Genomic DNA, 23,354 nt, shown 5'->3' with positions numbered 1-23,354 from the left:
CACGGGTAGCTAATCCACTCTTCCTCCTTTTGTTCTTCGCTCTCCTCCTCATCTTTTTATCCAATGAGCTGAGAGTGTCATCAATTTCTTCTTTCATAGACTCCTGCAAAATATTAGTTTCCTCTTGGACAGCAGAGGAGTCCCCAATATATGGCTTAACATAAGCATTAGAAGCATAGTTTTCATAGCAATATTTAAGTATGGCAAAACTTTAAGATTTGTAAAGAGTAGCATCATACTTTTCAAGCAAAGAAGAAATTTCATAGGCACCCTTAAAAGTTACAAATTCTTCAATTTTCTCAATATTATAGTAATTATAAACACCCTTGGCATAAGAAGATACGATTCCATTGACCTTAAACTCACATTGATATAGAAGGTGTGTTTTAGGGTCTTCGAAACAACAAGTAAAATCATAAGTTTCGCGTAAATTCCAAGCGTAGGATTGCAAAATATTAATATGATGCCATAAAAGTTTCCCTTTTTGAGATAAGCGGTGTCCCACATGATAAGCATGCTCATTTAATGATTTTCCCTCAACTAAGCTAGTTGGGGTTTCAGCACGATGATGACGAGATGATGTATATACTTCTCGCACCTTGTTGGTTACCCCAAGTGGAAGGTTGAGATGTAGTCAGCAACAAGTATTCCCTCACACAAAGACCGTAAGGCTTATCGAACCAAGAGGACTCCGAGGATCAACAAGTAGGTGTCTTCCACCCCGGCGCTAGCAGAAGATGTGGACCTGCACACACAACAAATAACTTTGCTCCCAATGAGTACAGAAAGGTTGTCAATCTCACCGGCCTTGTAGTTTGCAAAGGATCAAAACACAAGCGGGAAGGTAATAGTGATTGCAACGGGAAAGTAAATGAAAACGGTAAATGATGGAGGTGTAAACAATGATGGTGATATGGACCGGAGTCACATGATGTTCACTAGTGATGTATCTCTCCCTAAAGACGATAAACAACTAGGCTTGGGTAAACAAATCAAAGTTGGGCAATTGGCAGAATTATGAATGCACCGCAATGCTAATTATGCTACTTGATAGTTAGAGGTTCAATAGTAATGGGCAGTACGCCAAGACAAGTAGACCGTTTATTCATCAACATGTACTTACTAATCATCCACCTTGAGATATCTACCGAGAACATCTCTCCGGTATTAAGTTGCGAGCCCCACCCAAAGTGTGAACTCAAAGCAACAGACAACTGCATTAACGAACTATGCATAAGGTAAACAATCCTTGCAACCATGGTCACAAGCACCGTTGTTTTCTCCCTGGTGGCAACAACACATCCCCTAGTCTCATGTTTCTGTCACTCAAGCTAGACATCGAGGGGCATGAACGCATAATCATGCATAACGCTCCCTCTTGGAGTTATAGTCTACTACTCGGCCAAAGCAATAAATAGCAACGGAGAACATGCATGAATCACTAAGGAACATAATACAAAAGGATAATCAAATATATAACTCATAACAATCTCAACATAATCTCATAATCAATCGGATCCCAACAAACCGAGTATAGCAATAGCAAGAGAATTACATAGATGCCTTGATCATGTAGGGCAGCTCACAAGGACTAACCATTGAAGCACAAGATTGGAGAGAAGACATCACATAGCTACTGGTCATGGACCCATGGTCCAAGGAGGTCTACTCACGACACGTCCGGGAAGCGTCCATGGCGGTGGAGAAGCTCCCAGAGCTCAATCCTCCCTCCGACAGGGTGCCGGGAGGAGGTCTCCTGACGCTCCTGATCTCAGAAGCGCTGCGGCGGCGGAACGATGGAGAAATTCGCGATTATGGAAGTTGTGTAAGGGTTTCTTCTCGGGACTCTAAATATAGGAAAAAGGAGGGCCCCATAGGAGGTGGGGCCCACCCAGGCAGCCTCTTGGTGCGGCCTAGGGCATGGCCGCGCCAGTAGGTCGCCTGGGCAGCCCCTGGCCCCCTGTGGCCTATCTTCGGTGATCCGGAAGTTTTTGTTTTGCTGATTTTTTATATATTTTTCCTGGAATTTTTTGGGTTTCGGAAAATTGGGTAAAAGCCCTTGCAAAATAGACATCAGCAGACAGAAACTGGCATTGGGTGCACTGAGTTAGTAGGTTAGTCCAAATATGTGTAAAATGATATAAAAGTGTAGCAAAACATATAACAATATCACCCAAAAGATCATGGAACTAGCAGAAATTATAGATACATTTGGGACGTATCACATGAGCACAAATGGATCAAAGATGACCCAAGTAATATTGTTCTATGGTACGGAACACTAGTGGTTCCTCAACTTTTGGAGCAGCAAGTACATCTATTTTTTGATACTTTGCATTTCCTACCCATATCTAAAGATAGAAAACAAGCTAAACAACAACTAAAATCTACTTAGTGATAAAGCAAACAAGCACACACGAGAATATTCACCCCATGCTATTGATCCCCGGCAACGGCGCCAGAAAAAGGTCTTGATAACCCAAAAGTATAGGTGTTAATTGTAGCCTTTCTCGATAAGTAATAAGGTCGAACCAAATGAGGAGCTAAAGGTAGAACACATATTCCCTCAAGTTTTATCGACCACCGATACAACTCTACACATGCTTAATGTTCGCTTTACCTAGAACAAGTATGAAACTAGAAGTACTTTGTAGGTGATAGGATAGGTTTGCAAGAAAATAAAGAACACGTAAATAAAAACTAAGGGCTTCTAAGATAAAGAAACAACTAAGTTGGTCTTAGTAGAGATCTTTTTGTCACTAGAAGGTTATTTGTCCATAGGCAATTGATAACTAGACCGTTAATCATTATTGCAATTTTATATGAGGGAGAGGCATAAGCTAACATACTTTCTCTACTTGGATCATATACACTTATGATTGGAACACTGGTAAGCATCCACAAATACTAAATATCATTAAGGTAAAACCCAACCATAGCATTATAAGGTATCAAGTCCTCTTTACTCCCATATGCAACAACCCACCTACTCGGGTTTAATCTTCTGTCATTCAAGCAACCCACCATAGTCAAATCATGAACAGATTGCAACACCCTATGTCAGGGATCCCTCATGCTTGCATAATAGGAAGAGCACCATTGGATAGCACCAATAATAAAAAATGCAACTCAAACCAATCCTGATCATCAATCAACCCATAGGACAAAACGGGTATACTCAAACATCATAGGATAACCATACATCAATGGGAAATAATATATAGTGTTGAGCACCATGTTTAATTAGATATTACAGCGGTGATAAGAGGTGTTGAACCGTGGCATAGAGGGGGAGAGAGTTGGTGATGACGGCAGCGAAGTTGTTGGTGTAGATCGCCGTCAGGATGATGGCCCCGGCGGCGTTCCTGTGCCACCGGGAGAGAGGGGAGATAGCCCCCTCCTTATTATTCTTCCTTGGCCTCCCCTAGATGGGAGAAGGGTTTCCCCTCTGGGCGGCGGAGGGGCGAGAGCCCTGCTATGGCGCCAGAAATTCCCGGCGGCCTCTTGAGCTTGCGTTGGTTTTTCCCTCGAAGACGAAAGGGTGATGCAGCATAGGAGCAGTAAGTATTTCCCTCAGTTTGAGAACCAAGGTATCAATCTAGTAGGAGAATCAAGCCAAGTGTCCAGAGTACCTGCGCAAACACAAACGAGCTTGCACCCAACACTATAAAGGGGTTGTCAATCCCTTCAAGATTGATTGCAAAGTGAGATATGAAGGCGGAAAGTGCAACGGAGTAAAAGTGTAAGGCTAAAAGTATGATGTGGAGTAGACCCGGGGGCCATAGTGTTCACTAGAGGCTTCTCTCAAAATAGAAAATATCACGGTGGGTGAACAAATTACTGTCGAGCAATTGATAGAACCGCGCAAAGTCATGACGATATCTAAGGCAATGATCATACATATTGGCATCACACCCGAGACAAGTAGACCGGTACTTTCTGCATCTACTATTATTACTCCACACATCGACCGCTATCCAGCATGCATCTAGTGTATTGAGTTCATGACGACCAAAGTTATGCCTTAAGCAAGACGACGTGATGTAGAGGGATAAACTCAAACCAATGATGTAAACCCCATCTTTTTAGCCTTGATGGCAACAACATGATGCGTGCCTCGCTATCCCTTCTGTAACTGGGTGAGGTCACCGCACGGTTTGAACCCAAAACCAAGCACTTCTCCCATTGCAAGAATCATAGATCAAGTTGGCCAAACAAAACCCACAACTCGAAGAGAATTACAAGGATATGAAATCATGCATATAAGAGATCAGAAGAAACTCAAATAAGATTCATAGATAATCTGATCATAAATCCACAATTCATCTGATCTCGACAAACACACCGCAAAAGAAGATTACATCGGATAGATCTCCATGAAGATCATGGAGAACTTTGTATTGAAGATCCAAGAGAGAGAAGAAGCCGTCTAGTTACTAGCTATGGACCCGAAGGTCTATGGTGAACTACTCACGCATCATCAGAGAGGTCTTGGTGTTGATGAAGAAGCCCTCCGTATCCGAATCCCCCCTCCGGCAGGGCACCAGAACGTGCCCCACATGGGATCTTGCGGAGACAGAAGCTTGCGACAGCGGAAAAGTATTTTCGTGGATCTCTCCCGCAGTTTTGGATTTTTGCTGAATTTATAGGCGGAAGAGGTAGGGAAGACAAGCCACAGGGGGCCCATAAACCTGCTAGGCGCGGGGCCCCCTGGCCACGCCTAGGGGGCTTGTGGGGTCCCCTCGTGCCTTCTCCCTTGGTTCTCACGTCCCCTGCGTATCTTCTGTTCCGGAAAAATCTTTTCGGAAGTTTTATTCCGTTTGGACACCCTTTAAAATCCTCCTCTGAAAAGGGTCAAAAACACGGAAAAAACAAGAACTAGCACTTGGCACTGAGTTAATAAGTTAGTCCCAAAAAAGATATAAAAGGCATACAAAACATCCAAAGTTTGACAAGATAATAGCATGGAACCATAAAAAAATATAGATACGTTGGAGACGTATCAAGCATCCCCAAGCTTAACTCCTGCTCATCCTCGAGTAGGGAAGTGATAAAGACTGAATTTTTGATGTGGAATGCTACCTAGCATAGTTGTCATTTGTAACTTCTTTCTTGTGACATGAACGTTCAGATCCGTAAGATTCAAAACAATAGTTTGCTATTGACACGAAAACAATAATACTTCAAGTAAACTAGCAAGGTAATCATGAACTTTCGAAATAACAAGGCCAAAGAAAGTTATCCCTACAAAATCATATAGTCTAGCTATGCTCCATCATCCCCACACAACTAATTTAAATCATGCACAACCCCCGTATTGGCCAAGTAATTGTTTTCGTACTCTTACTTTCTCAAACCTTTTTCAACTCTCACGCAATACATGAGCGTGAGCCATGGATATATCACTATGGTGGAATAGAGTGTGGTGGAGGTTGTGGGACAAAAAAGGAGGAGATGGTCACATCGACTCGGCATATCAAAGTGCTATGGAGATGCCCATTAATAGATATCAATGTGAATGAGTAGGGATTGCCATACAACGGATGCACTAGAGCTATAAGTGTGTGAAAGCTCAAAAGGAGAACTAGTGGGTGTGCATCCAACTTGCTTGCTCATGAAGACCTAGGGCAATTTTGAGGAAGCCCATCATTGGAATATACAAGCCAAGTTATATAATAAAGATTCCCACTAGTATATGGTGTGATAAAACGAGAGGCTCTCAGTCATGAAGAACATGGTGATAATATGAAGCACAAGTGTGGAAAAGATAGTAGCATTGTCCCTTCTCTCTTTTTCTCTCTCTTTTTTTGTTTGGGCTCTTTGGCCTCTTTTTTTCCCTCTTTTTTTGTGGGCAACTTTGGCCTCTTTTTTTTTATTTCCTCACATGGGAAAATGCTCTAATAATGATGATCATCACACTTTTATTTACTCACAACTCAAAGCTTAGAACGATGATGACTCTATAGGAAATGCCTCCGGCAGTGTACCGGGATGTGCGGCGATCTAGCTTGGCATATGACGTTGAAACATCTCGCTAGCTATCTTACGATCATGAAATGGCAATATGAGAGTGAAGGCACAATGCATGAGACAGAACAGTGGGAGTTGCATGGAAATATATCTCGGAATGGCTATGAAAATGCCATAGTAGGTAGGTATGGTGGCTGTTTTGAGGAAGGCATATGGTGGGTTTGTGTATCGGCGAAAATTGCGCGGTACTAGAGAGGCTAGCAATGGTGGAAGGTGAAAGTGCATCAATACCATGGACTCACATTAGTCATGAAGAACTCACATACTTATTGCGAAAGTTTTTATTAGTAATCGAAACAAAGTGGTAAACGCATACTCCTAGGGGAAGGGTTGGTAGGTGTAAACCATCGCGCGATCTCGACCGCAACACAAAGGATGACAATCAATAGATCAATTATGCTCCGACTTCCTAACATAGCGGTTCACCATACGTGCATGTTACGGGAATCACTAATTCCAGCACAAGTATTTCTAGATTCACAACACCCTACTAACATAACTCTTAATATTACCAAATCCACGTGTCAAAACTAGTTGAGAGGAATCAAACTTCTCTTTCTACTCAATGCACATGAAGGTGGAAGTTTATTGTATCCTCTTTGGGTACCTATCATCTTTGGGACTACTTTCATAGCATAATCCAACTACCAAGTTACGCACCGCCGTGCTCTAAAAGATCTAAGTGAAGCACAAAGAGCAAATTGTCTAGCTCAAAAGATATAAGTGAAGCATAATGAGTATTCTAGCAAATTCACGATGAGTGTGTGTCTCTCTCAAAACGTGTGCAGCAAGGATGATTGTGACACAACAAAAAGAAAAGACTCCTATGATACAGTACGCTCCAAGAAAAACACATATCATGTGGTGAATAAAAACATAGCTCCAAGTAATGTTACCGATGGATTGAACACGAAAGAGGGGATGCCTTCCCGGGGCATCCCCAAGATTAGGCTTTTTGGTGTCCTTGAATTTGGCTTGGGATGCCTTGGGCATCCCCAAGCTTGAGCTCTTTCCACTCTTTATCCCTTTGTCCATGAGAACATCACCCAAAACTTGAAAACTTCACAACACAAAACTTAAACAGAAACTCGTGATATCATTAGCACAAGAAATCAAACTACCACCTCTTTAGGTACTGTAGTAATCTTGATTTCTATTTATATTGGTGTTAGGTTACTGTATTATCACTTTTCCATGGCTAGTACCCCCCGATACTATCCATAGTTTCATCAAAACAAGCAACCAACACAACAAAAAAGAGAATCTGTCAAAGACAGACCAGTCTGTAGCAATTTGTATACTTCGTATACTTATGGTACCTCAAAAATTCTAAATAATTACGACAGCCTTGAAAAAAGGTATATCAACCAGCAGCAAAAAGAATCAACTCAAAACCTCTTTCTGAATAAAAATGAAAAATAATTTCGTGAGTGAAGAGTTTCTGTCTTTTTCCAGCATGATCAAACAACCATCACCAAAACTAGTCATAAATGTTTTGCTTGGCTCAAACACAAAAAGAAACACAAAAAGCACAATCATAACAGAATTATGATGGTGTGGATGCAATAAAACAGAAAGAAAAAGATAAATTCATTGGGTGCCTCCCAACAAGCGCTATTGTTTAACGCCCTTAGCTAGGCATAAGGTGATAGAATCACGTATAGTCGTCTTTGGTACTCAAACCATAAGTAGCCCTCATCATGGATTCATAAGGCAATCTTATTTTATTTCTAGGAAAATGCTTCATGCCCTTTTTTAAAGGAAACTGAAATCTAATATTCCCTTCCTTCATATCGATGATAGCACCAATAGTCCTTAGGAAAGGTCTACCAAGAATGATAGGGCATGTAGGACTGCAATCAATATCAAGCACAATGGAATCCACGGGTACATAGTTCCTATTTGCAATAATAAGAACATCATTGATCCTTCCCATGGGTTTCTTGACAGTAGAATCCGCAAGATGCAAATTAAGAGAACACTCCTCAATCTCATTAAAGCCTAGAACATCACATAAAGACTTTGGAATAGCGAAAACACTAGCACCAAAATCACACAAAGCATTGCATTCATAGTTTTTGATTTTGATTTTGATAGTAGGTTCCCACTCATCATGAAGCTTTCTAGGAATAGAAACTTCCAACTCAAGTTTCTCTTCAAGAGATTTTATCACAGCATCGACGATATGATCGGTAAAGGCCTTGTTTTGGCTATAAGCGTGTGGAGAGTTTAGCATGGATTGCATCAAGGAAATGCATTCAATCAAGGAGAAACTATCATAATTGAATTCCTTGAAATCCAAAGTAGTAGTTTCATTACTACTCAAAGTTTTGATTTCTTCTACTCCACTTTCAATGCTTTTAGCATCAAGATAGATGGACTCCGAATCATTGGGGCGTTTTTCAACCAAAGTGGATTCATATCCAGCCCCATCATCATTAGGTTTGGCGCTAGAAAACAAGGATTCAGTGGGAGTCACACCAAACACTTTAAGATCTTCGTGATTCTTATCACGAGAACACGCCTTTTTAAGCCATTCATGTCTAGCACCAATTTGGGCGGTTCTTTCTTTGCTCTCATTCATGGAAACACGCATAGCTTTCAAAGTTTCATCCATATTGATCTTGGGAGGTGCACGTCTAACTTTCAAAGCATCAATATCAATAGACATTCTATCAACGCTCCTAGCCAAATCATCAATTTTCAGTAGTTTTTCCTCTATGGATGCATTGAAAATATTTTGCAAGTTGATAAACTCTTTGATATTACTCTCTAGATCATAGGGTAATTTATTGTAATTTCCATGAGTATTGTTGTAGGAGTTGCCAAAGTTATTAGAGGAGTTACTAGGAAAAGGCCCAGGAACATAGTTTCCTCTAAAAGCATTGTTTTGCCAAAATTATTCCTACCAACAAAATTAACGTCCAAGCTCGCATTACTACTCTCAATCAAGGAAGACAAGGGCATATCATTAGGATCTAAAGGAGCAATTCTACTAGCAACCAAATTCATTAACTCATCCATCTTAGCACTCAACGAGTTAATTTCTTCTATAACGTTTACCTTTTTACTAGTAGGTAACCTTTCAGGTGTGCCACTGAGAGTAGTTTGTCATGATATTGTCTAGGAGTTTTGTGGCTTCTCCTAATGTGATTTCCATGAACGTTCCACCTGAGGCGAAGTCCAAGATATTTCTAGAAGCGAAATTCAAGCCAGCGTAAAAGATTTGTATAATCATCCAAAGACTCAAGCAATGAGCGGGACAATTTCTAATCATCAATTTCATTCTCTTCCAAGATTGTGCAACATGTTCATGATCAAGTTGCTTAAAATTCATGATATCATTACAGAGATAGATAATCTTAGCCGGCGGAAAATGCTTGGATATATAAGCATCTTTGCATTTGTTCCAAGAATCAATACTATTTTTGGGCAAAGATGAAAACCAAGTTTTTGCTCGATCTCGCAACGAGAAAGGAAAAAGCTTAAATTTAATCACATCATTATCCGCATCTTTATTCTTTTGCATATCGCAAAGCTCAATGAAGGTATTAAGATGGGATGCGACATCTTCACTAGGGAGGCCGGAGAATTCTTCTTCCATAACAAGATTCACGAAAGCAACATTGATTTCGTATGATTCCGCACTAGTGGCGGGAGCAATCGGAGTACTAATAAAGTCATTATTATTAGTATTCGAGAAGTCACAAAGTTTGGTGTTTTCAGTCATGGTGACTACAGCAAGCAAACAAGCACACAAGCGAACAGAAAGCAAGCGAGAGAAAAGGGCGAACGAAAAAGGCAAACTAAAAAGGCAAATGTTTTTGTAAATTTTTGTTTTTCAGAAGTGGTGGAGAGGAAAACGAGAGGCAAAAAAAAGTAAATGTAAGAGATGAGTTTGCGACACTTACTTGGATGAGCTTCACCTAGAACTTGATCCTCCCCGGCAACGGTGCCAGAAATCCTTCTGCTACGGCGCCAGAAATCCCCGGCGGCCTCTTGAACTTGCGTTGGTTTTTCCCTTGAAGAGGAAAGGGTGATGCAGCACAGGAGCAGTAAGTATTTCCCTCAGTTTGAGAACCAAGGTATCAATCCAGTAGGAGAATCAAGCCAAGTGTCTAGAGTATCTGCGCAAACACAAACGAGCTTGCACCCAACGCTATAAAGGGGTTGTCAATCCCTTCAAGATTGATTGCAAAGTGAGATCTAAAGGGGGAAACTGCAATGAAGTAAAAGTGTAAGGATGAAAGTATGATGTGGAGTAGACCCAGGGGCCATAGTGTTCACAAGAGGCTTCTCTCAAAATAGCAAATATCACGGTGGGTGAACAAATTACTGGCGAGCAATTGATAGAACCGCGCAAAGTCATGACGATATCTAAGGCAATGATCATATATATAGGCATCACGTCCGAGACAAGTAGACCGATACTTTCTACATCTACTACTATTACTCCACACATCGACCGCAATCCAGCATGCATCTAGTGTATTGAGTTCATGACGAACAGAGTAATGCCTTAAGCAAGATGACATGATGTAGAGGGATAAACTCAAACCAATGATGTAAACCCCATCTTTTTACCCTTGATGGCAACAACACGATGCGTGCCTCGCTACCCCTTCTGTCACTGGGTGAGGTCACCGCACGGTATGAACCCAAAACCAAGCACTTGTCCCATTGCAAGAATCATAGATCAAGTTGGCCAAACAAAACCCACAACTCGAAGAGAATAACAAGGATATAAATCATGCATATAAGAGATCAGAAGAAACTCAAATAACATTCATAGATAATCTGATCATAAATCCACAATTCATCGGATCTCAACAAACACACCGCAAAAGAAGATTACATCAGATAGATCTCCATGAAGATCATGGAGAACTTTGTATTGAAGATCCAAGAGAGAGAAGAAGCCATCTAGCTACTAGCTATGGACCCGAAGGTCTATGGTGAACTACTCATGCATCATCGGAGAGGTGATGGTGTTGATGAACAAGTCCTCCGTATCCGAATCCCCCTCCGGCAGGGCACCAGAACGTGCCCCAGATGGGATCTTGCGGAGGCAGAAGCTTGCGGCGGCGGAAAAGTATTTTCATGGATCTCTCGTGCAGTTTTTGATTTTTCCTGAATTTATAGGCGGAAGAGGTAGGGCAGACGAGCCACACGGGGCCCACAAGCCTGCTAGGCGTGCCCCCTGGCCGCGCCTAGGGGGCTTGTGGGGTCCCCTGGTGGCTTGTGCCTTGGTTCTCACGTCCCGTGCGTATCTTCTATTCCGGAAAAAATCTTTTCAGAAGTTTTATTCCGTTTGGACACCATTTAAAATCCTCCTCTTAAAAGGGTCAAAAACACGGAAAAAACAGGAACTGTCACTTGGCACTGAGTTAATAAGTTAGTCCCAAAAAAGATATAAAAGGCATACAAAACATCCAAAGTTTGACAAGATAATAGCATGGAACCATAAAAAATTATAGATACGTTGGAGACGTATCAAGCCCCTCCGAGATTGGATCTCTCTCTCTGTGTTTTTGCATTCCTATGCCTTTCAGATTCTGGCGTTCCACCATTTCTTATATTCCCGGAGATCCGTAACTACGATTGGGCTGAAATTTTAACATGATTTTTATCTGGGTATTAGCTTTCTTGCGGAGAAAGAAGGGTACCAACCGCCTTACGGGGTGTCCACAAAACAGCATAGCGCGCCCTACCCCCAGACCGTGCCCCTCTGGCTTGTGGCCCCCTTGGGCACCGCCTTATTTTGATTCCTCTACCCAAAATTCACATATATTAAAATTTTCCTACGCTCACCAAGATCAATCTATTGGGCCTAACATCTACGATAGGGGGAGTGCATATACATACCCTTATAGATCGCTAAGCGGAAGCGTATATAACGTGCTTGATGTAGTCGTACGTCTTCACGATCCAATCGCAAATTGTCGTGGTTTTGTCACGGCATATGTCCTCGTGAGAGAACTTAGGTGTGAGGCCATCGCAACCATGTGGCGGCTTGAGAGGGGTTGGTCGGAATCGAGAGACGCGAGTTTACCCAGGTTCGGCCCCTCCGATGGAGGTAAAAGCCTACGTCCTGCTTGTGTTTCATTGATGAAGATGATGATCACGATTACAAGGGTGCATACTCGGCACCTCTAATCTCGTGGGTGTCTAATCTGTCTATCTCATGATTTGTCTTGTCTAGACCTAAGTTGTGTCTCTTGTCCCTCTTGGGGCGCCTTACCCCTCCTTATATAGGTGGAAGGGGTAGGTTTACATGTAGAGTCCTACTAGGAGTAGGAATAGGACTAGTCTCTCTTGAATCCTAATCCGAGTCCTGTTTCCTTTGTTAGGGAGTCTCTCCTCTTCTTGGTCCTTCTCTTGTGAGCCGGCTCTCTTGACCTCTCTATGAGCCGCCTTATGCCAGGGTGTACGCCGGGCCTTGGGCCTTCATCATTTATCTAAGTCGCCTGTGGGGACAAGTATGAGTCGCCCGCCAGGTCACTGTTGAGTCGCCGGTGAGTCGCCAAGTCCTTGGCCGGTCATACTCCAAGCCGGGTTACACTACGTGGTATATCCCCCACATTAGCCCCCAGGTTAACTTGAATTTATTCATGGTAAACTCCTGAAATAAGAATAATAAATAAGTTAAGGGACTGGCTTGCTCCTCTGGCCGGCTTGATTTACTGAAGTGGCTCCTTGAAAAATCCGGGTTTCTTCAAGCCGCCTTCAATCATCTTGTAGGTACGTGTCTTTTGCAATAAAAAATATATATGCCATTGAGTCAGCCTCCAATGCTTTGGCTTGATGAAAATTTGGGGAATAAGAAATCCACACAATATTGAACCAGCTTCTCTTTCTTCGGCGGGTTATGATTGACAATGGCGGGGCATGATTGCTAATGGCGGGGCATGATTGCTAATGACGGGTCATGACTATTGGTAGTGCCCCGTCAAACAACTGAACTCCAATTGACTATATCGAATTACCGGGGATAAAGAAATCCGTGTGATGTTGAGCCGGTCTCCCAATACTTCATCTCCATGACGAAATGAAATGTGCTCTTCAATTTTTTGGTATATCCATATTACTTGTAGCCCCCAAGGGCCAGGCCATCAGTGTGTGATGGGACGGGTCTTCAATTTAAACCTCATATTCAGTGAAACATCTTAGTGCTGTAACCCCCAAGTGTCGGGTTGTCTTGCCTGCGGCAACCTGGGACTTTAGAAATTATGATATGAATAGTGTAGCCTCCAAGTGACGGGTCGATTGCTTGCGGCGACTCGGGACTTCCATGTTCTTCTCCTTTGAAAATAAAACATCATATAATGTAGCCCCCAAGGGTCGGGTCATTATGCAATATTGAGCACGGACTTTGTAGATTTGTCTATGTAAACTTGAGCGGCAATATGTAGCCCCCAAGAACCGGGTCATTATAAAAATGATGAGTCGGTTCTTCCTTGAATCCATGCTTGAATAAAGAGCGATATGTAGCCCCCCCAGGGCCGGCTTATCTCCTTGAGGTAGCCGGGTCTGTTGATGATGTGATGATTTTGAAAAGCGGATTGCATTAGCCCCCCAAGTGTCATGGTGCATGCTTGCAATGACATGGGACTTCCATACCTTGATGTAATCTTGATTTGAATAATGTAGCCCCCAAGTGTCGGGTTGTGTGCCTGCAGCGACTCGGGGATATTCCTTCCATTGTAGAATAAAATCATGTCCACTCTGTGAGATGATGATGCCTTTATGATAAAAGAAATCCTTGATCGTGGTTGCAATGTAACCCGACAAATATATCCTTGAGAAATCCATATGTCGGAGAAATCCATAAGTGTTGTAGTTTACTACAGAGCACAAGTTGAAGAAATCCAAGGGCCGGTCAATTAGATGACTCGGCATTATATGTGATGGGGCGACTCTTCGACAATAGTCAATTCTTCCGAGCTGGCTTAAAACCCCCAATCATTTAACATTGGTTATGATAAACCATGATAAAAATCCAGCCAAATTGGCTATTCAAAAATTTATTTGCATGTGCACGAATTTATGCTTTGACCCGGTTTTGAAGACCGGCATGATATGTATGTATGATGTATGATGCAATGCAAAATGATGCATGTATATGATATGATAAGTATGGCATCAAGCTATTTTAAATAAACCGGCTCAGTGAGTCACAGCGGGTAGGATGAGCTCGTACGGCTCTAGTGCTACACGAAGAGGCTATTGTAGCTGCCTTAGATGTGTTTAGACCGGCTGATCAGGCTCGAGTCAAGCTTCAGTGAAGTAGGTTCAGTGAACCAATGGTTTGTCTATTTTCCATGTGTTAGCTCTTGTCGGTACCTTTCATGTTTTAACCAAGGCAAGTTCAGGGTCCAGAAACGGAATAACTCGCCAAGAGTACATGGGACCATGGGGCGATTTGTCCAACACACAGTCCAGTATAACCATTTGTAATGCGTTAATTTTTCGCTAGCCAAGAGGGTATTCAGGCCGATCTTAGTGAGAGGAAGCCCCCAAGTGACCTATGATTAGGGAAAAACCAGACATAGGATTGCAGAAGCGTATACGCTCTTACTGCAAAACGACTTGGGAGCTAGTAGTCCCCAAGTAAGCCGGCTTAATTCTTAGAATCATATAAGGCGCCCATGTTTGAACCGTGCAACGTGGCAACTTTGGTCCTCTTTGGCTTACCAGTATCCAGTTTGAAATAAGTGCAACATGGCGACTTATGCTCTTTGATACTGATATTGTCCATGCTTGGACGACTTTATGAATCATCCGCCAATAAGGCCGGACACCCATGTTTGGGCGGTTACATCATGGCGACTTGTCTTCTTAGGCGATCTATAAATCTTCTCGTCAATGAGACATCAGCCCCCGAGACCAGCTTAATTTCCCTGTAATGACCCGGGGTTCTTGAATTATTCATCCCAGTTGAGTCTGCCGAGCCATGTCCATATAGCCCCCGAGTCTTAAGTCGACTCAAGGAGGCGTCTTGAGAGTCTCCATGCTTGATTTTGACACAAGCCGGTATAATGCTTGATGGTTGCGCACGTCTGTTGGGCGGTTCATATAAGTGAGCACTGTATCGGCAGGTTGATGTAATTCGAGCCGTGAGGACGGCGACTTGCGTCCTTCTGTTGGGCGGCTCGTACAGGCGAGCACTTCACCGACAGGTTGATGTAATCCGGGCCGTGAGGGTGGCGACTTGCGTCCTTCTGTTGGGCGGCTCGCATAGGCAATCACTGCTCCGATACATTGATGTCGTCTGGACCGCAAGGGAGGCATCTTGCATCCATCTGGGCGGCTCGTATAGGCGAGCACGGTATATGCGGTCCCTGGCGTGTTGATATAGATGTGGGAGTCAGACGCAACATTTGAACACGAGCAAGGACAAAGAGTTGACCGTGGCATTGTGAGCCAGCACAGAGGGCGAGTTGGTTGCGTCAATTATAACCACGCGCGGACGGCAAGTTGAAAGCGTCATTTATAAGATGACATGGAACGACGAGTCGGTCGTGTCATCTGTAAGCCGGCGCGGACGGCGAGTTGGCCGCGTCATTGTATACCGGCGCGGGCGATGAGTCGCCCTTGGCGTTTGTAGGTCGCCGCCGATAGTGAGTCACCATGGCGTTTGTAGGTCTACGCCGATAGTGAGCCGCCCGTGGCGAGATTCGTCCTCGCAATAATCCTTCTTTGATCGCGCGGACGTAAGAGTTGGCCGCGTCATTGTAAGTCGCCTTGATTGCGCAGACTTGAGAGTTGGCCGTGTTTCGTGCGCGTGACATAACACTACTTTTGTAATAGTCCTGCAAAAAATATTACAGGACGAAGTATTTGTTCGTTGATAAATCAATAAAAAATAGATAGGATGAATATCACCTGAACTTTTCATCGGATGAACGCGCACACTAGCGCTGATTATTTTTGTTGATGGAAACACCGATAATCCGTACGGGGACGCAGGTGTTGTTGGACATAGTTGGACGCGAGCTGTCAATTCTCTCCCTAATAATAAAGCGTCGACTCCTTCTGTCGTCCGTCGTGGCATTTTTGCAAAAAAACCTCCTGCTTTTGAGAATCAACCCGCAGTCCCTTCTTAAGTGGGTATGAAAAAACGCTTCATTGTTTCAAAAAGCCCCCTACATTTGTAAGAATTTCAATGAGCATCCTAGCTTATCCATTCCCTTCTCCACCGACGGGCAAGGAGGCGATGGAGCTCGGGGAGCCTCCGGAGGGGCCTTCTCGCCGGCGAAACGAGGCCGAGGGGGCGGGCGGAAGCCGAAGCGGGGCGGCGCAGGAGGCCAGCGGGCAATTCGGTCGGTCCAGGCCCGTGGCTGCGAGGGCCAGCACCGTGCGGAACGGCGCCGCAGCGGCCGTCCAGGCGCGGTCGGGGAGGACCATCGAGGAGTGCGAGGCGGATGCCGTCGCCGGGAAGTTCCCCGCCGCGCCGCCGCCGACCAGGCCGCAGGCCCCCAGCGGCACCCCGGAGATCAGGCCCCTCGTACGTGACGACGTTCCCCTCTTATCCCGGCACCTGACCAACGAGTTCCAAGTTTCACTCGCTGTGCTGAATTGTGCGTTTGTTTGATGTGTGTGCACGACATGGCGAAGCGCCCTCGCCGGAACCGGAGGTCGCCGGCGCTCCGGGCAGCGTTCCAGGAAACCAACATTACTCCCGCGAACCTCGTCCTCCCTCTGTTCATCCATGAAGGTTGGTAATTGGGATACTGGAACATGGTTGGTGCAACCGCGCAAGCATAACTGAGATTGGTGGGTTACAGTTTGGCTAACTGGTAGTATTTTTGGTACTGATGTGCAGGTGAAGAAGACACTCCCATTGGAGCTATGCCTGGGTGCTTCAGGCTTGGATGGAGGCACGGGCTTTTGGAAGAGGTACCCAACTTACTGCGACGGTGCCTTGAATTATGATACATTAGGCGATTTTGTGGAGTAAGGACATTGCTGTCCCTATATTTTGCTTCAACAACACCATATCAGAAACAGTGCATGTGTATCCATATTACAATGATACTTAGTAATGCGCTGACCGAAGAAAACAGTTCTGTTGAGCTGCTATTTTTCACAGGTTTACAAATCACGGGATGTTGGTGTTAACAGCTTTGTGCTATTTCCAAAGGTTCCTGATGGTTTAAAGGTCTTGCCAGAAACATAAATTCTTTTCGTCTAATTGAATTGCGTCGGCTTTATGGAATAACTATAGCCTTCTTTGTCCATCAGACTCAAACAGGAGATGAGGCATATAATGATAATGGTTTAGTGCCCCGAACAATCCGTCTACTCAAGGATAAGTACCCTGACATTGTGAGTCACGCGTTTCATTTGATTAATCATTGTTCCATTACATCATTTATGCTAAATGCAAACATGTTTGATTCCCATCATACTACCCATTTAGGTTATCTACACTGATGTTGCTTTGGATCCGTATTCTTCTGATGGTCATGATGGCATTGTGAGAGAAGATGGTCAGAATTTATTCCTTGCAGATTTGCTCCCAGAATCAATTGCTTTAGTGATATCCTGAGAAGTTTATTCAGGATATGCCAAAAATCTAATCATATCAATGCAATGCTCATGGCTTAATACTGCTACTGTTGTACTGTCGTACCTATTAAAAAAGCTTCACTATCAAGTTCTATTCAGACCAGTAACTTAACCTGATTTAGAAGAATGGTGAGAAACTTAAACTAATAAGAATGTTGTACTGTCGCACATATTAAAAATGATGTACTGTCGTACCTATTAAAAAACTGATAAGTTTTTTGGATTATGTTGGATGATTTCTATTGGAGATGGCAGTTTTTACATTTTACATCGTATTTACACGCAGAAATGTCTTGCAGTTTCATCTTAATCGAAATTAGATAGAAGATTCAATGCCGGCTAAACATGAACCTGATGCTACGTAGAATAATTTAATGTGAGACAAGAAAACTGAAAGCGTCAACCATGTTTTCCTCTGTTGTGTTTGCCAACCTGGGAATAAAATATTTATATTTACATACTGAAGTAGAGTATACAAAACTAAAAAGGGTCAGCTTCATTCTTATGTCTAGTTCAGCTCTGAAACCAGAAAAACAAGTTACATCAATCATTCTGAATGCTGAAAATCCTATCCAGTTTCTTCATGAAATTACTGTATTCTCTCCAAAGAAACATCATTTTACTCCTAATAATATGCATGCTTCCATGTGAACAGTTTGTCTATGAAAAAGTACCCTGGCAACCCGATGATGGGCCGCCGTGAAAGCGTGGACGGAAAGGTTAGTCCATGGCTCTTAGTTTCCCAAACTAGATTTCATATGTTTGCAATCAATGCTTCTCAGTTTCGTTACGGCAAATTAGTTTGCAATCTCCTACCCTGTGTCAATTTCATATCAGGCTGGCAAGTACACATGGGTGACTTACAAAGAAGTATACGACACTGTGATCAAGGTGGGGGCTTCAATCCGGAGCTGCGGCGTCAACAAGGTATGTGCGACCAGCGATCTGGGCATTTAATGCTTGTTCCGTGACCTTGCACACTCCTTTTCCTCTGAGTTAACACCGGAAAATTGGGAACGGTTCATGGTTCCTTCCGGTATTATTATGTGAGAACAAGGAAGGCACAAGCCAGGCGGCGTCGCACGTCCGTGCGGAGACAACGACGCCCACTGGAGGATCTTGATCTACCATCCAATCAAGCCAAGCATCAACCCAACCGCTACTCCTCCACATCTGCAGGTGGTGCTGCTCCACGATGTCGCTCCCTGTGTATGTTGTGGCCCGAGCCCTGTCCGGACTCGTTCCTCCGCCGCAGCGGGATGCAACCTCCTTGGAGCAGCGTGTGAGACGCACCGTCGGAGGAGGGGGAGGTATTTTATCTACAGCGACGATGTGTAAACTGCCGCGGAACTAAAGCGCATTGAAAAGGTGTTCAACCGCCCTCTCTTTTTTTCCATCTCCCTCTCGTATATGTGCTGGAAAGATGTTGCAGCAGAAACTAAGGCATGCAATCTAAATTTTGTGCAGGGGTGGCCTAAGGGCACAACGTACAAGCTTGATGTGGCTTGAAATTGGATCAGCGGTGGCCCAAGAGCCTGGTGCGTACGGTCTGGTAATGGTGCTCAGGCAATGGTGGTTGAACAAAGCATCTCCTCATATCACCGTCCTCGTTTGTACTCTTTATCATCTTATACCTCTGATTACTATTTTGGGCCGCATACTCATGGTACAAACTTGACATAGGTGCGGCCTTGAATGTCATGATTTTTATGAGTAGCCTGAGCCTGTTGTTCCCTATAGATCCACAATTCAAAAGATCATTGGGATATTGTTTCAGAAATACAAGATCAATGTCCTCATGCATTTCAACTTTCGTTGTGTTCTAGGGACCAAGTGTTATTAATCTTGAGGTATGTAACCTTTGTACCATCTCTGTTTCTAAATAGATGGTGTTTTTTTGTAGTCTGTGAAGAAACATTGCATGCAAGACACCAACAAAGAAGCATGTCGCTGCTGATCCTCGGAATCATAGCTTGATGTGCATCTGGAACTAGCAGCAGCTTGCAAATAGCAACTTGAAGGTTCAAACAAATGTACATAGTGAAATTTAGAGTTCCAGCTGTACATATGTGCAGGAGTGTTGTTCACTTGGAACTTGCTGTGGTGGAGACGTTCGACAAAATAAATGTGCATAGGCCCCGGAACTTCATTAGGTAATTTATTTAGTAATTCGGCCCGTCAGTACAGTTCTGCATAAATACAAAAAATGTCAGATCAAAGTACACTTGTTTATACTGTATTTTTTGTTGCATCGTTTCAGTGATGATATTTCGATTGGGGGAAATAAAAATCATATGCATATGTAGCTCACTACCATTGATCAATTTACTGAATGTTGTATAATCAAGATAATGAGTTAGTTGTAGACATGTAAAGTAATGAATCATATTTTTTGTTAAACCTAGAACTTGACAAATCTGTTTTTATACCCTATGTGATATTGTAGGAGAGGACTCCACAGGACACTATTCTATCTGATAATGGATTCTTTTCAAGAATGGAGCTTGGTTACTTCTCAATAATTTTAAACTACTGTATTGTTTTGTTTCTTGCAAAGTTGTTTGAGGGGTATGTGCAAACAGTTGTTTGAGTGTTAATCTATTGTGATTTCCAAGCACATGTTTATTTGTTTTACTGGTACTCACACTGACCCTAAGAAGTCCATCTATGCACGCATGACCGATACAAATAGAACGAAGTAGGAATCATGTGCAAGACAGAGACACCATCAATCGGTTGTCCATCTGGTCTATGACGTGAAATGTTGATGCCCATAGGCCAAGGCGGTGCTTTTCGGAGTAAACAACCTAGCAAGTGCATCAGTGACCAATCTGTACGTCATTTTGGCTAGAAGAATGTACCTTTTCTCTACTACAATTCCTTCTTCCATGCAACCACAACGTGCTTAGTGGCGTTAATTTCTTTGCCCGTTGCAACGTACGGGCATTTGTACTAGAAGGCGTGTGTGGCCGGAGTTTGTAGCACTCCCTCTGTGATTTTGCTGATCACGGGAAAACGACAGACAATACGCTCTTCGTGTGATGATACTTTTTATATTAAATCCTTTCCCTGAAGTCCATGTGTATACAACACCTTTGGTTGATGCCCTCAAGGCATGCACTGCTGTAATTCTTTTTCTTCCGGGACGTCCAATTGATGAGGCTCGCTGTAGTAATCCCTACAGATAGATACCAGCCTTTTTTTTTCCTGTTGCTAGCTTTTATGTGACGTAGTACTAATTGAAATACTAGTAGTTGAGCTTTGGATTTGGATCGGACTCCAGCAAGAAAAGTAATATCATCAACTATTCCCTCGGACTTGATGCCGCAGAAAAAACGCACGGCGGCAGCGGAACTAGCATGTCTCCGCGGAGGTGACTCACGATTTGACAGCAGTAGCGCAGCAGAAACCTATTTCAGTGGACTGTCCGGGTTGGAGTCGATCCCTGGCATTGTCGGTCTTGGCGATTTACGGCGGCGCATCAGACGCAGCCCTAATTTCTCTTGAACTGACGTCCTTGGTATGCAGAGCAAAACTAAACCCATGAATCGGCAGAAGTCGTGATTTTCTTCATGGATGCAACCACCGGTACGGAACCAGATCGATAGCACGTGTGTGGCTTTGTAGGACGGCTCAGCTGGGATAATTAATTCTTCTGTCAGTCTCGGCTACAGCATAAATCGATCTGTCTTTGGATTTGATAGATTGTTGTAGATGCGCACGACGGCGCCCAGGTTGGAGCCCTGATCTCGAATCTTGTATTGATCATCATAATTTTGATTGCCAAACAATTAATTTGCCGGATCTCCCCTAAAGTTGTCAATGCCGGGTCATCCAATGCAACAGTTCCTTGCTGACTCTTCTTCATACGATTGACTGCGAGCTCGCGGATCAGGTGGGTCATAATCTTCTCGATCCCTAGAAAAGATCACTTCAAGAACACAATTCCACCGTGCAATCAGCTCCACGGTGGGCGCCAACTGTCGTGGTTTTGTCACGGCAGATGTCCTCGTGAGAGAACTTAGGTGTGAGGCCATCACAACCATGTGGCGGCTTGAGAGGGGTTGGTCGGAATCGAGAGACGCGAGTTTACCCAGGTTCGGCCCCTCCGATGGAGGTAAAAGCCTACGTCCTGCTTGTGTTTCATTGATGAAGATGATGATCATGATTGCAAGGGTGCAGACTCGGCACCTCTAATCTCGTGCGTGTCTAATCTATCTATCTCATGATTTGTCTTGTCTAGACCTAAGTTGTGTCTCTTGTCCCTCTTGGGGCGCCTTACCCCTCCTTATATAGGTTGAAGGGGTAGGTTTACATGTAGAGTCCTACTAGGAATAGGAATAGGACTAGTCTCTCTTGAATCCTAATCCGGGTCTTGTTTCCTTTGTTAGGGAGTCTGTCCTCTTCTTGGGCATTCTCTTGTGAGCCGGCCCTCCTGGCCTCTCTATGAGCCGCCTTATGCCAGGGTGTACGCCGGGCCTTGGGCCTTCATCATTTATCTAAGTCGCCTGTGGGGACAAGTATGAGTCGCCCGCCAGGTCACTGCTGAGTCGCCGGTGAGTCGCCAAGTCCTTGGCGGGTCATACTCCAAGCCGGGTTACACTACGGGGTATATCCCCGACACAAACCGTCCCGATGTAGCGTCGACGGACGACACCTCCGCGCTCAACACACGCACGGCTCGATGACGTCTCCTCCTTATTGATCCAACAAGAGAGGAAGGAGAAGTAGATGGGATCTCTGCCAGCATGACAACATGTTGGATATGATGGTGGAGCAGTGCTAGCAGCGCTTCGCCAAGCACTGCCGAAACCAATCTGAGGAGAAAACGGAGTTATGGGAGAGGTAGGGCTGCCACTAGGCATGGGAATTAGTGTGCTCAGCCCCTCCCTATACCCCACTATATATAGGATGCAAGGCGGAGGGTTGGGTCGCAGCCCTAGCCCCTCCTCCAAGGAGGGGGCGTGGGCCTATGGAGGTTTCCTCCCTCCCGAAGGCACCTAGGAAGTGCCTTCCCCTTTAGGGACTCTTCCCTCGCAACCACATGGGCCCTTGGGGGCTGGCCCAAAAAGGTTTGGACGCCCCCTAACAACACATGCACGTCCTAGTATCTGGAGGGTCCCTTCTGGACTCCTCCGGAACCCTTTGGAACCTTTTAGAAGCTTCCAATATAGTATCGATTAAACCTGGAACTTTTCCGGTAGCCAAAATAGGACTTCCCATATATAAATCTTTACCTCCGGACCATTACGAAGCTCCTCGTGACGTCAGAGATATCATCCGGGACTCCGAACAACATTTGTTCACCAACGTAAATATCCCAATACTATTGTAGCTTCACCTAACATTAAGTGTGGAGATTGTGCGGGTTCGAGAACTATGCAGACATGACCGAGACGCCTCTATGGTCAATAAATAATAGCGGCACCTAGATGCCCATATTGGTTCCTACATATTTTACAAAGATCTATGTTGGTTGCTACTTCTCAAACAACAGCGCCAGAAATTGGCACGTTGACGGAGACTTGGCTTGAGTTGGTTTTTCCCTTGAATAGGAAAGTGTGATGCAGCACATGAGCAGTAAGTATTTCCCTCAGTTTGAGAACCAAGGTATCAATGTAGTAGGAGAATCTTGTCAAGTCTAGAGTACTTGCGCAAACACAAAACAACTTGCACCCAACGCTATAAAGGGGTTGTCAATCCCTTCAAGATTGATTGCAAAGTGAGATCTGAAGGCGGAAAGTGCAACGAAG

General features: G+C 44.0%; 1 pseudogene; it reads left to right on the top strand.

Moving 5' to 3' along the window:
• Positions 1-16,638: 16,638 nt before the first annotated feature.
• Positions 16,639-18,291, top strand: LOC123400432 (annotated as a pseudogene).
• The last annotated feature ends 5,063 nt before the right edge of the window (positions 18,292-23,354 follow it).

This window comes from Hordeum vulgare, chromosome 1H, assembly GCF_904849725.1.
Source record: "Hordeum vulgare subsp. vulgare chromosome 1H, MorexV3_pseudomolecules_assembly, whole genome shotgun sequence".
NCBI classification, from domain to species: domain Eukaryota; kingdom Viridiplantae; phylum Streptophyta; class Magnoliopsida; order Poales; family Poaceae; genus Hordeum; species Hordeum vulgare.
This window is presented reverse-complemented; position numbering and strand designations above follow the sequence as displayed.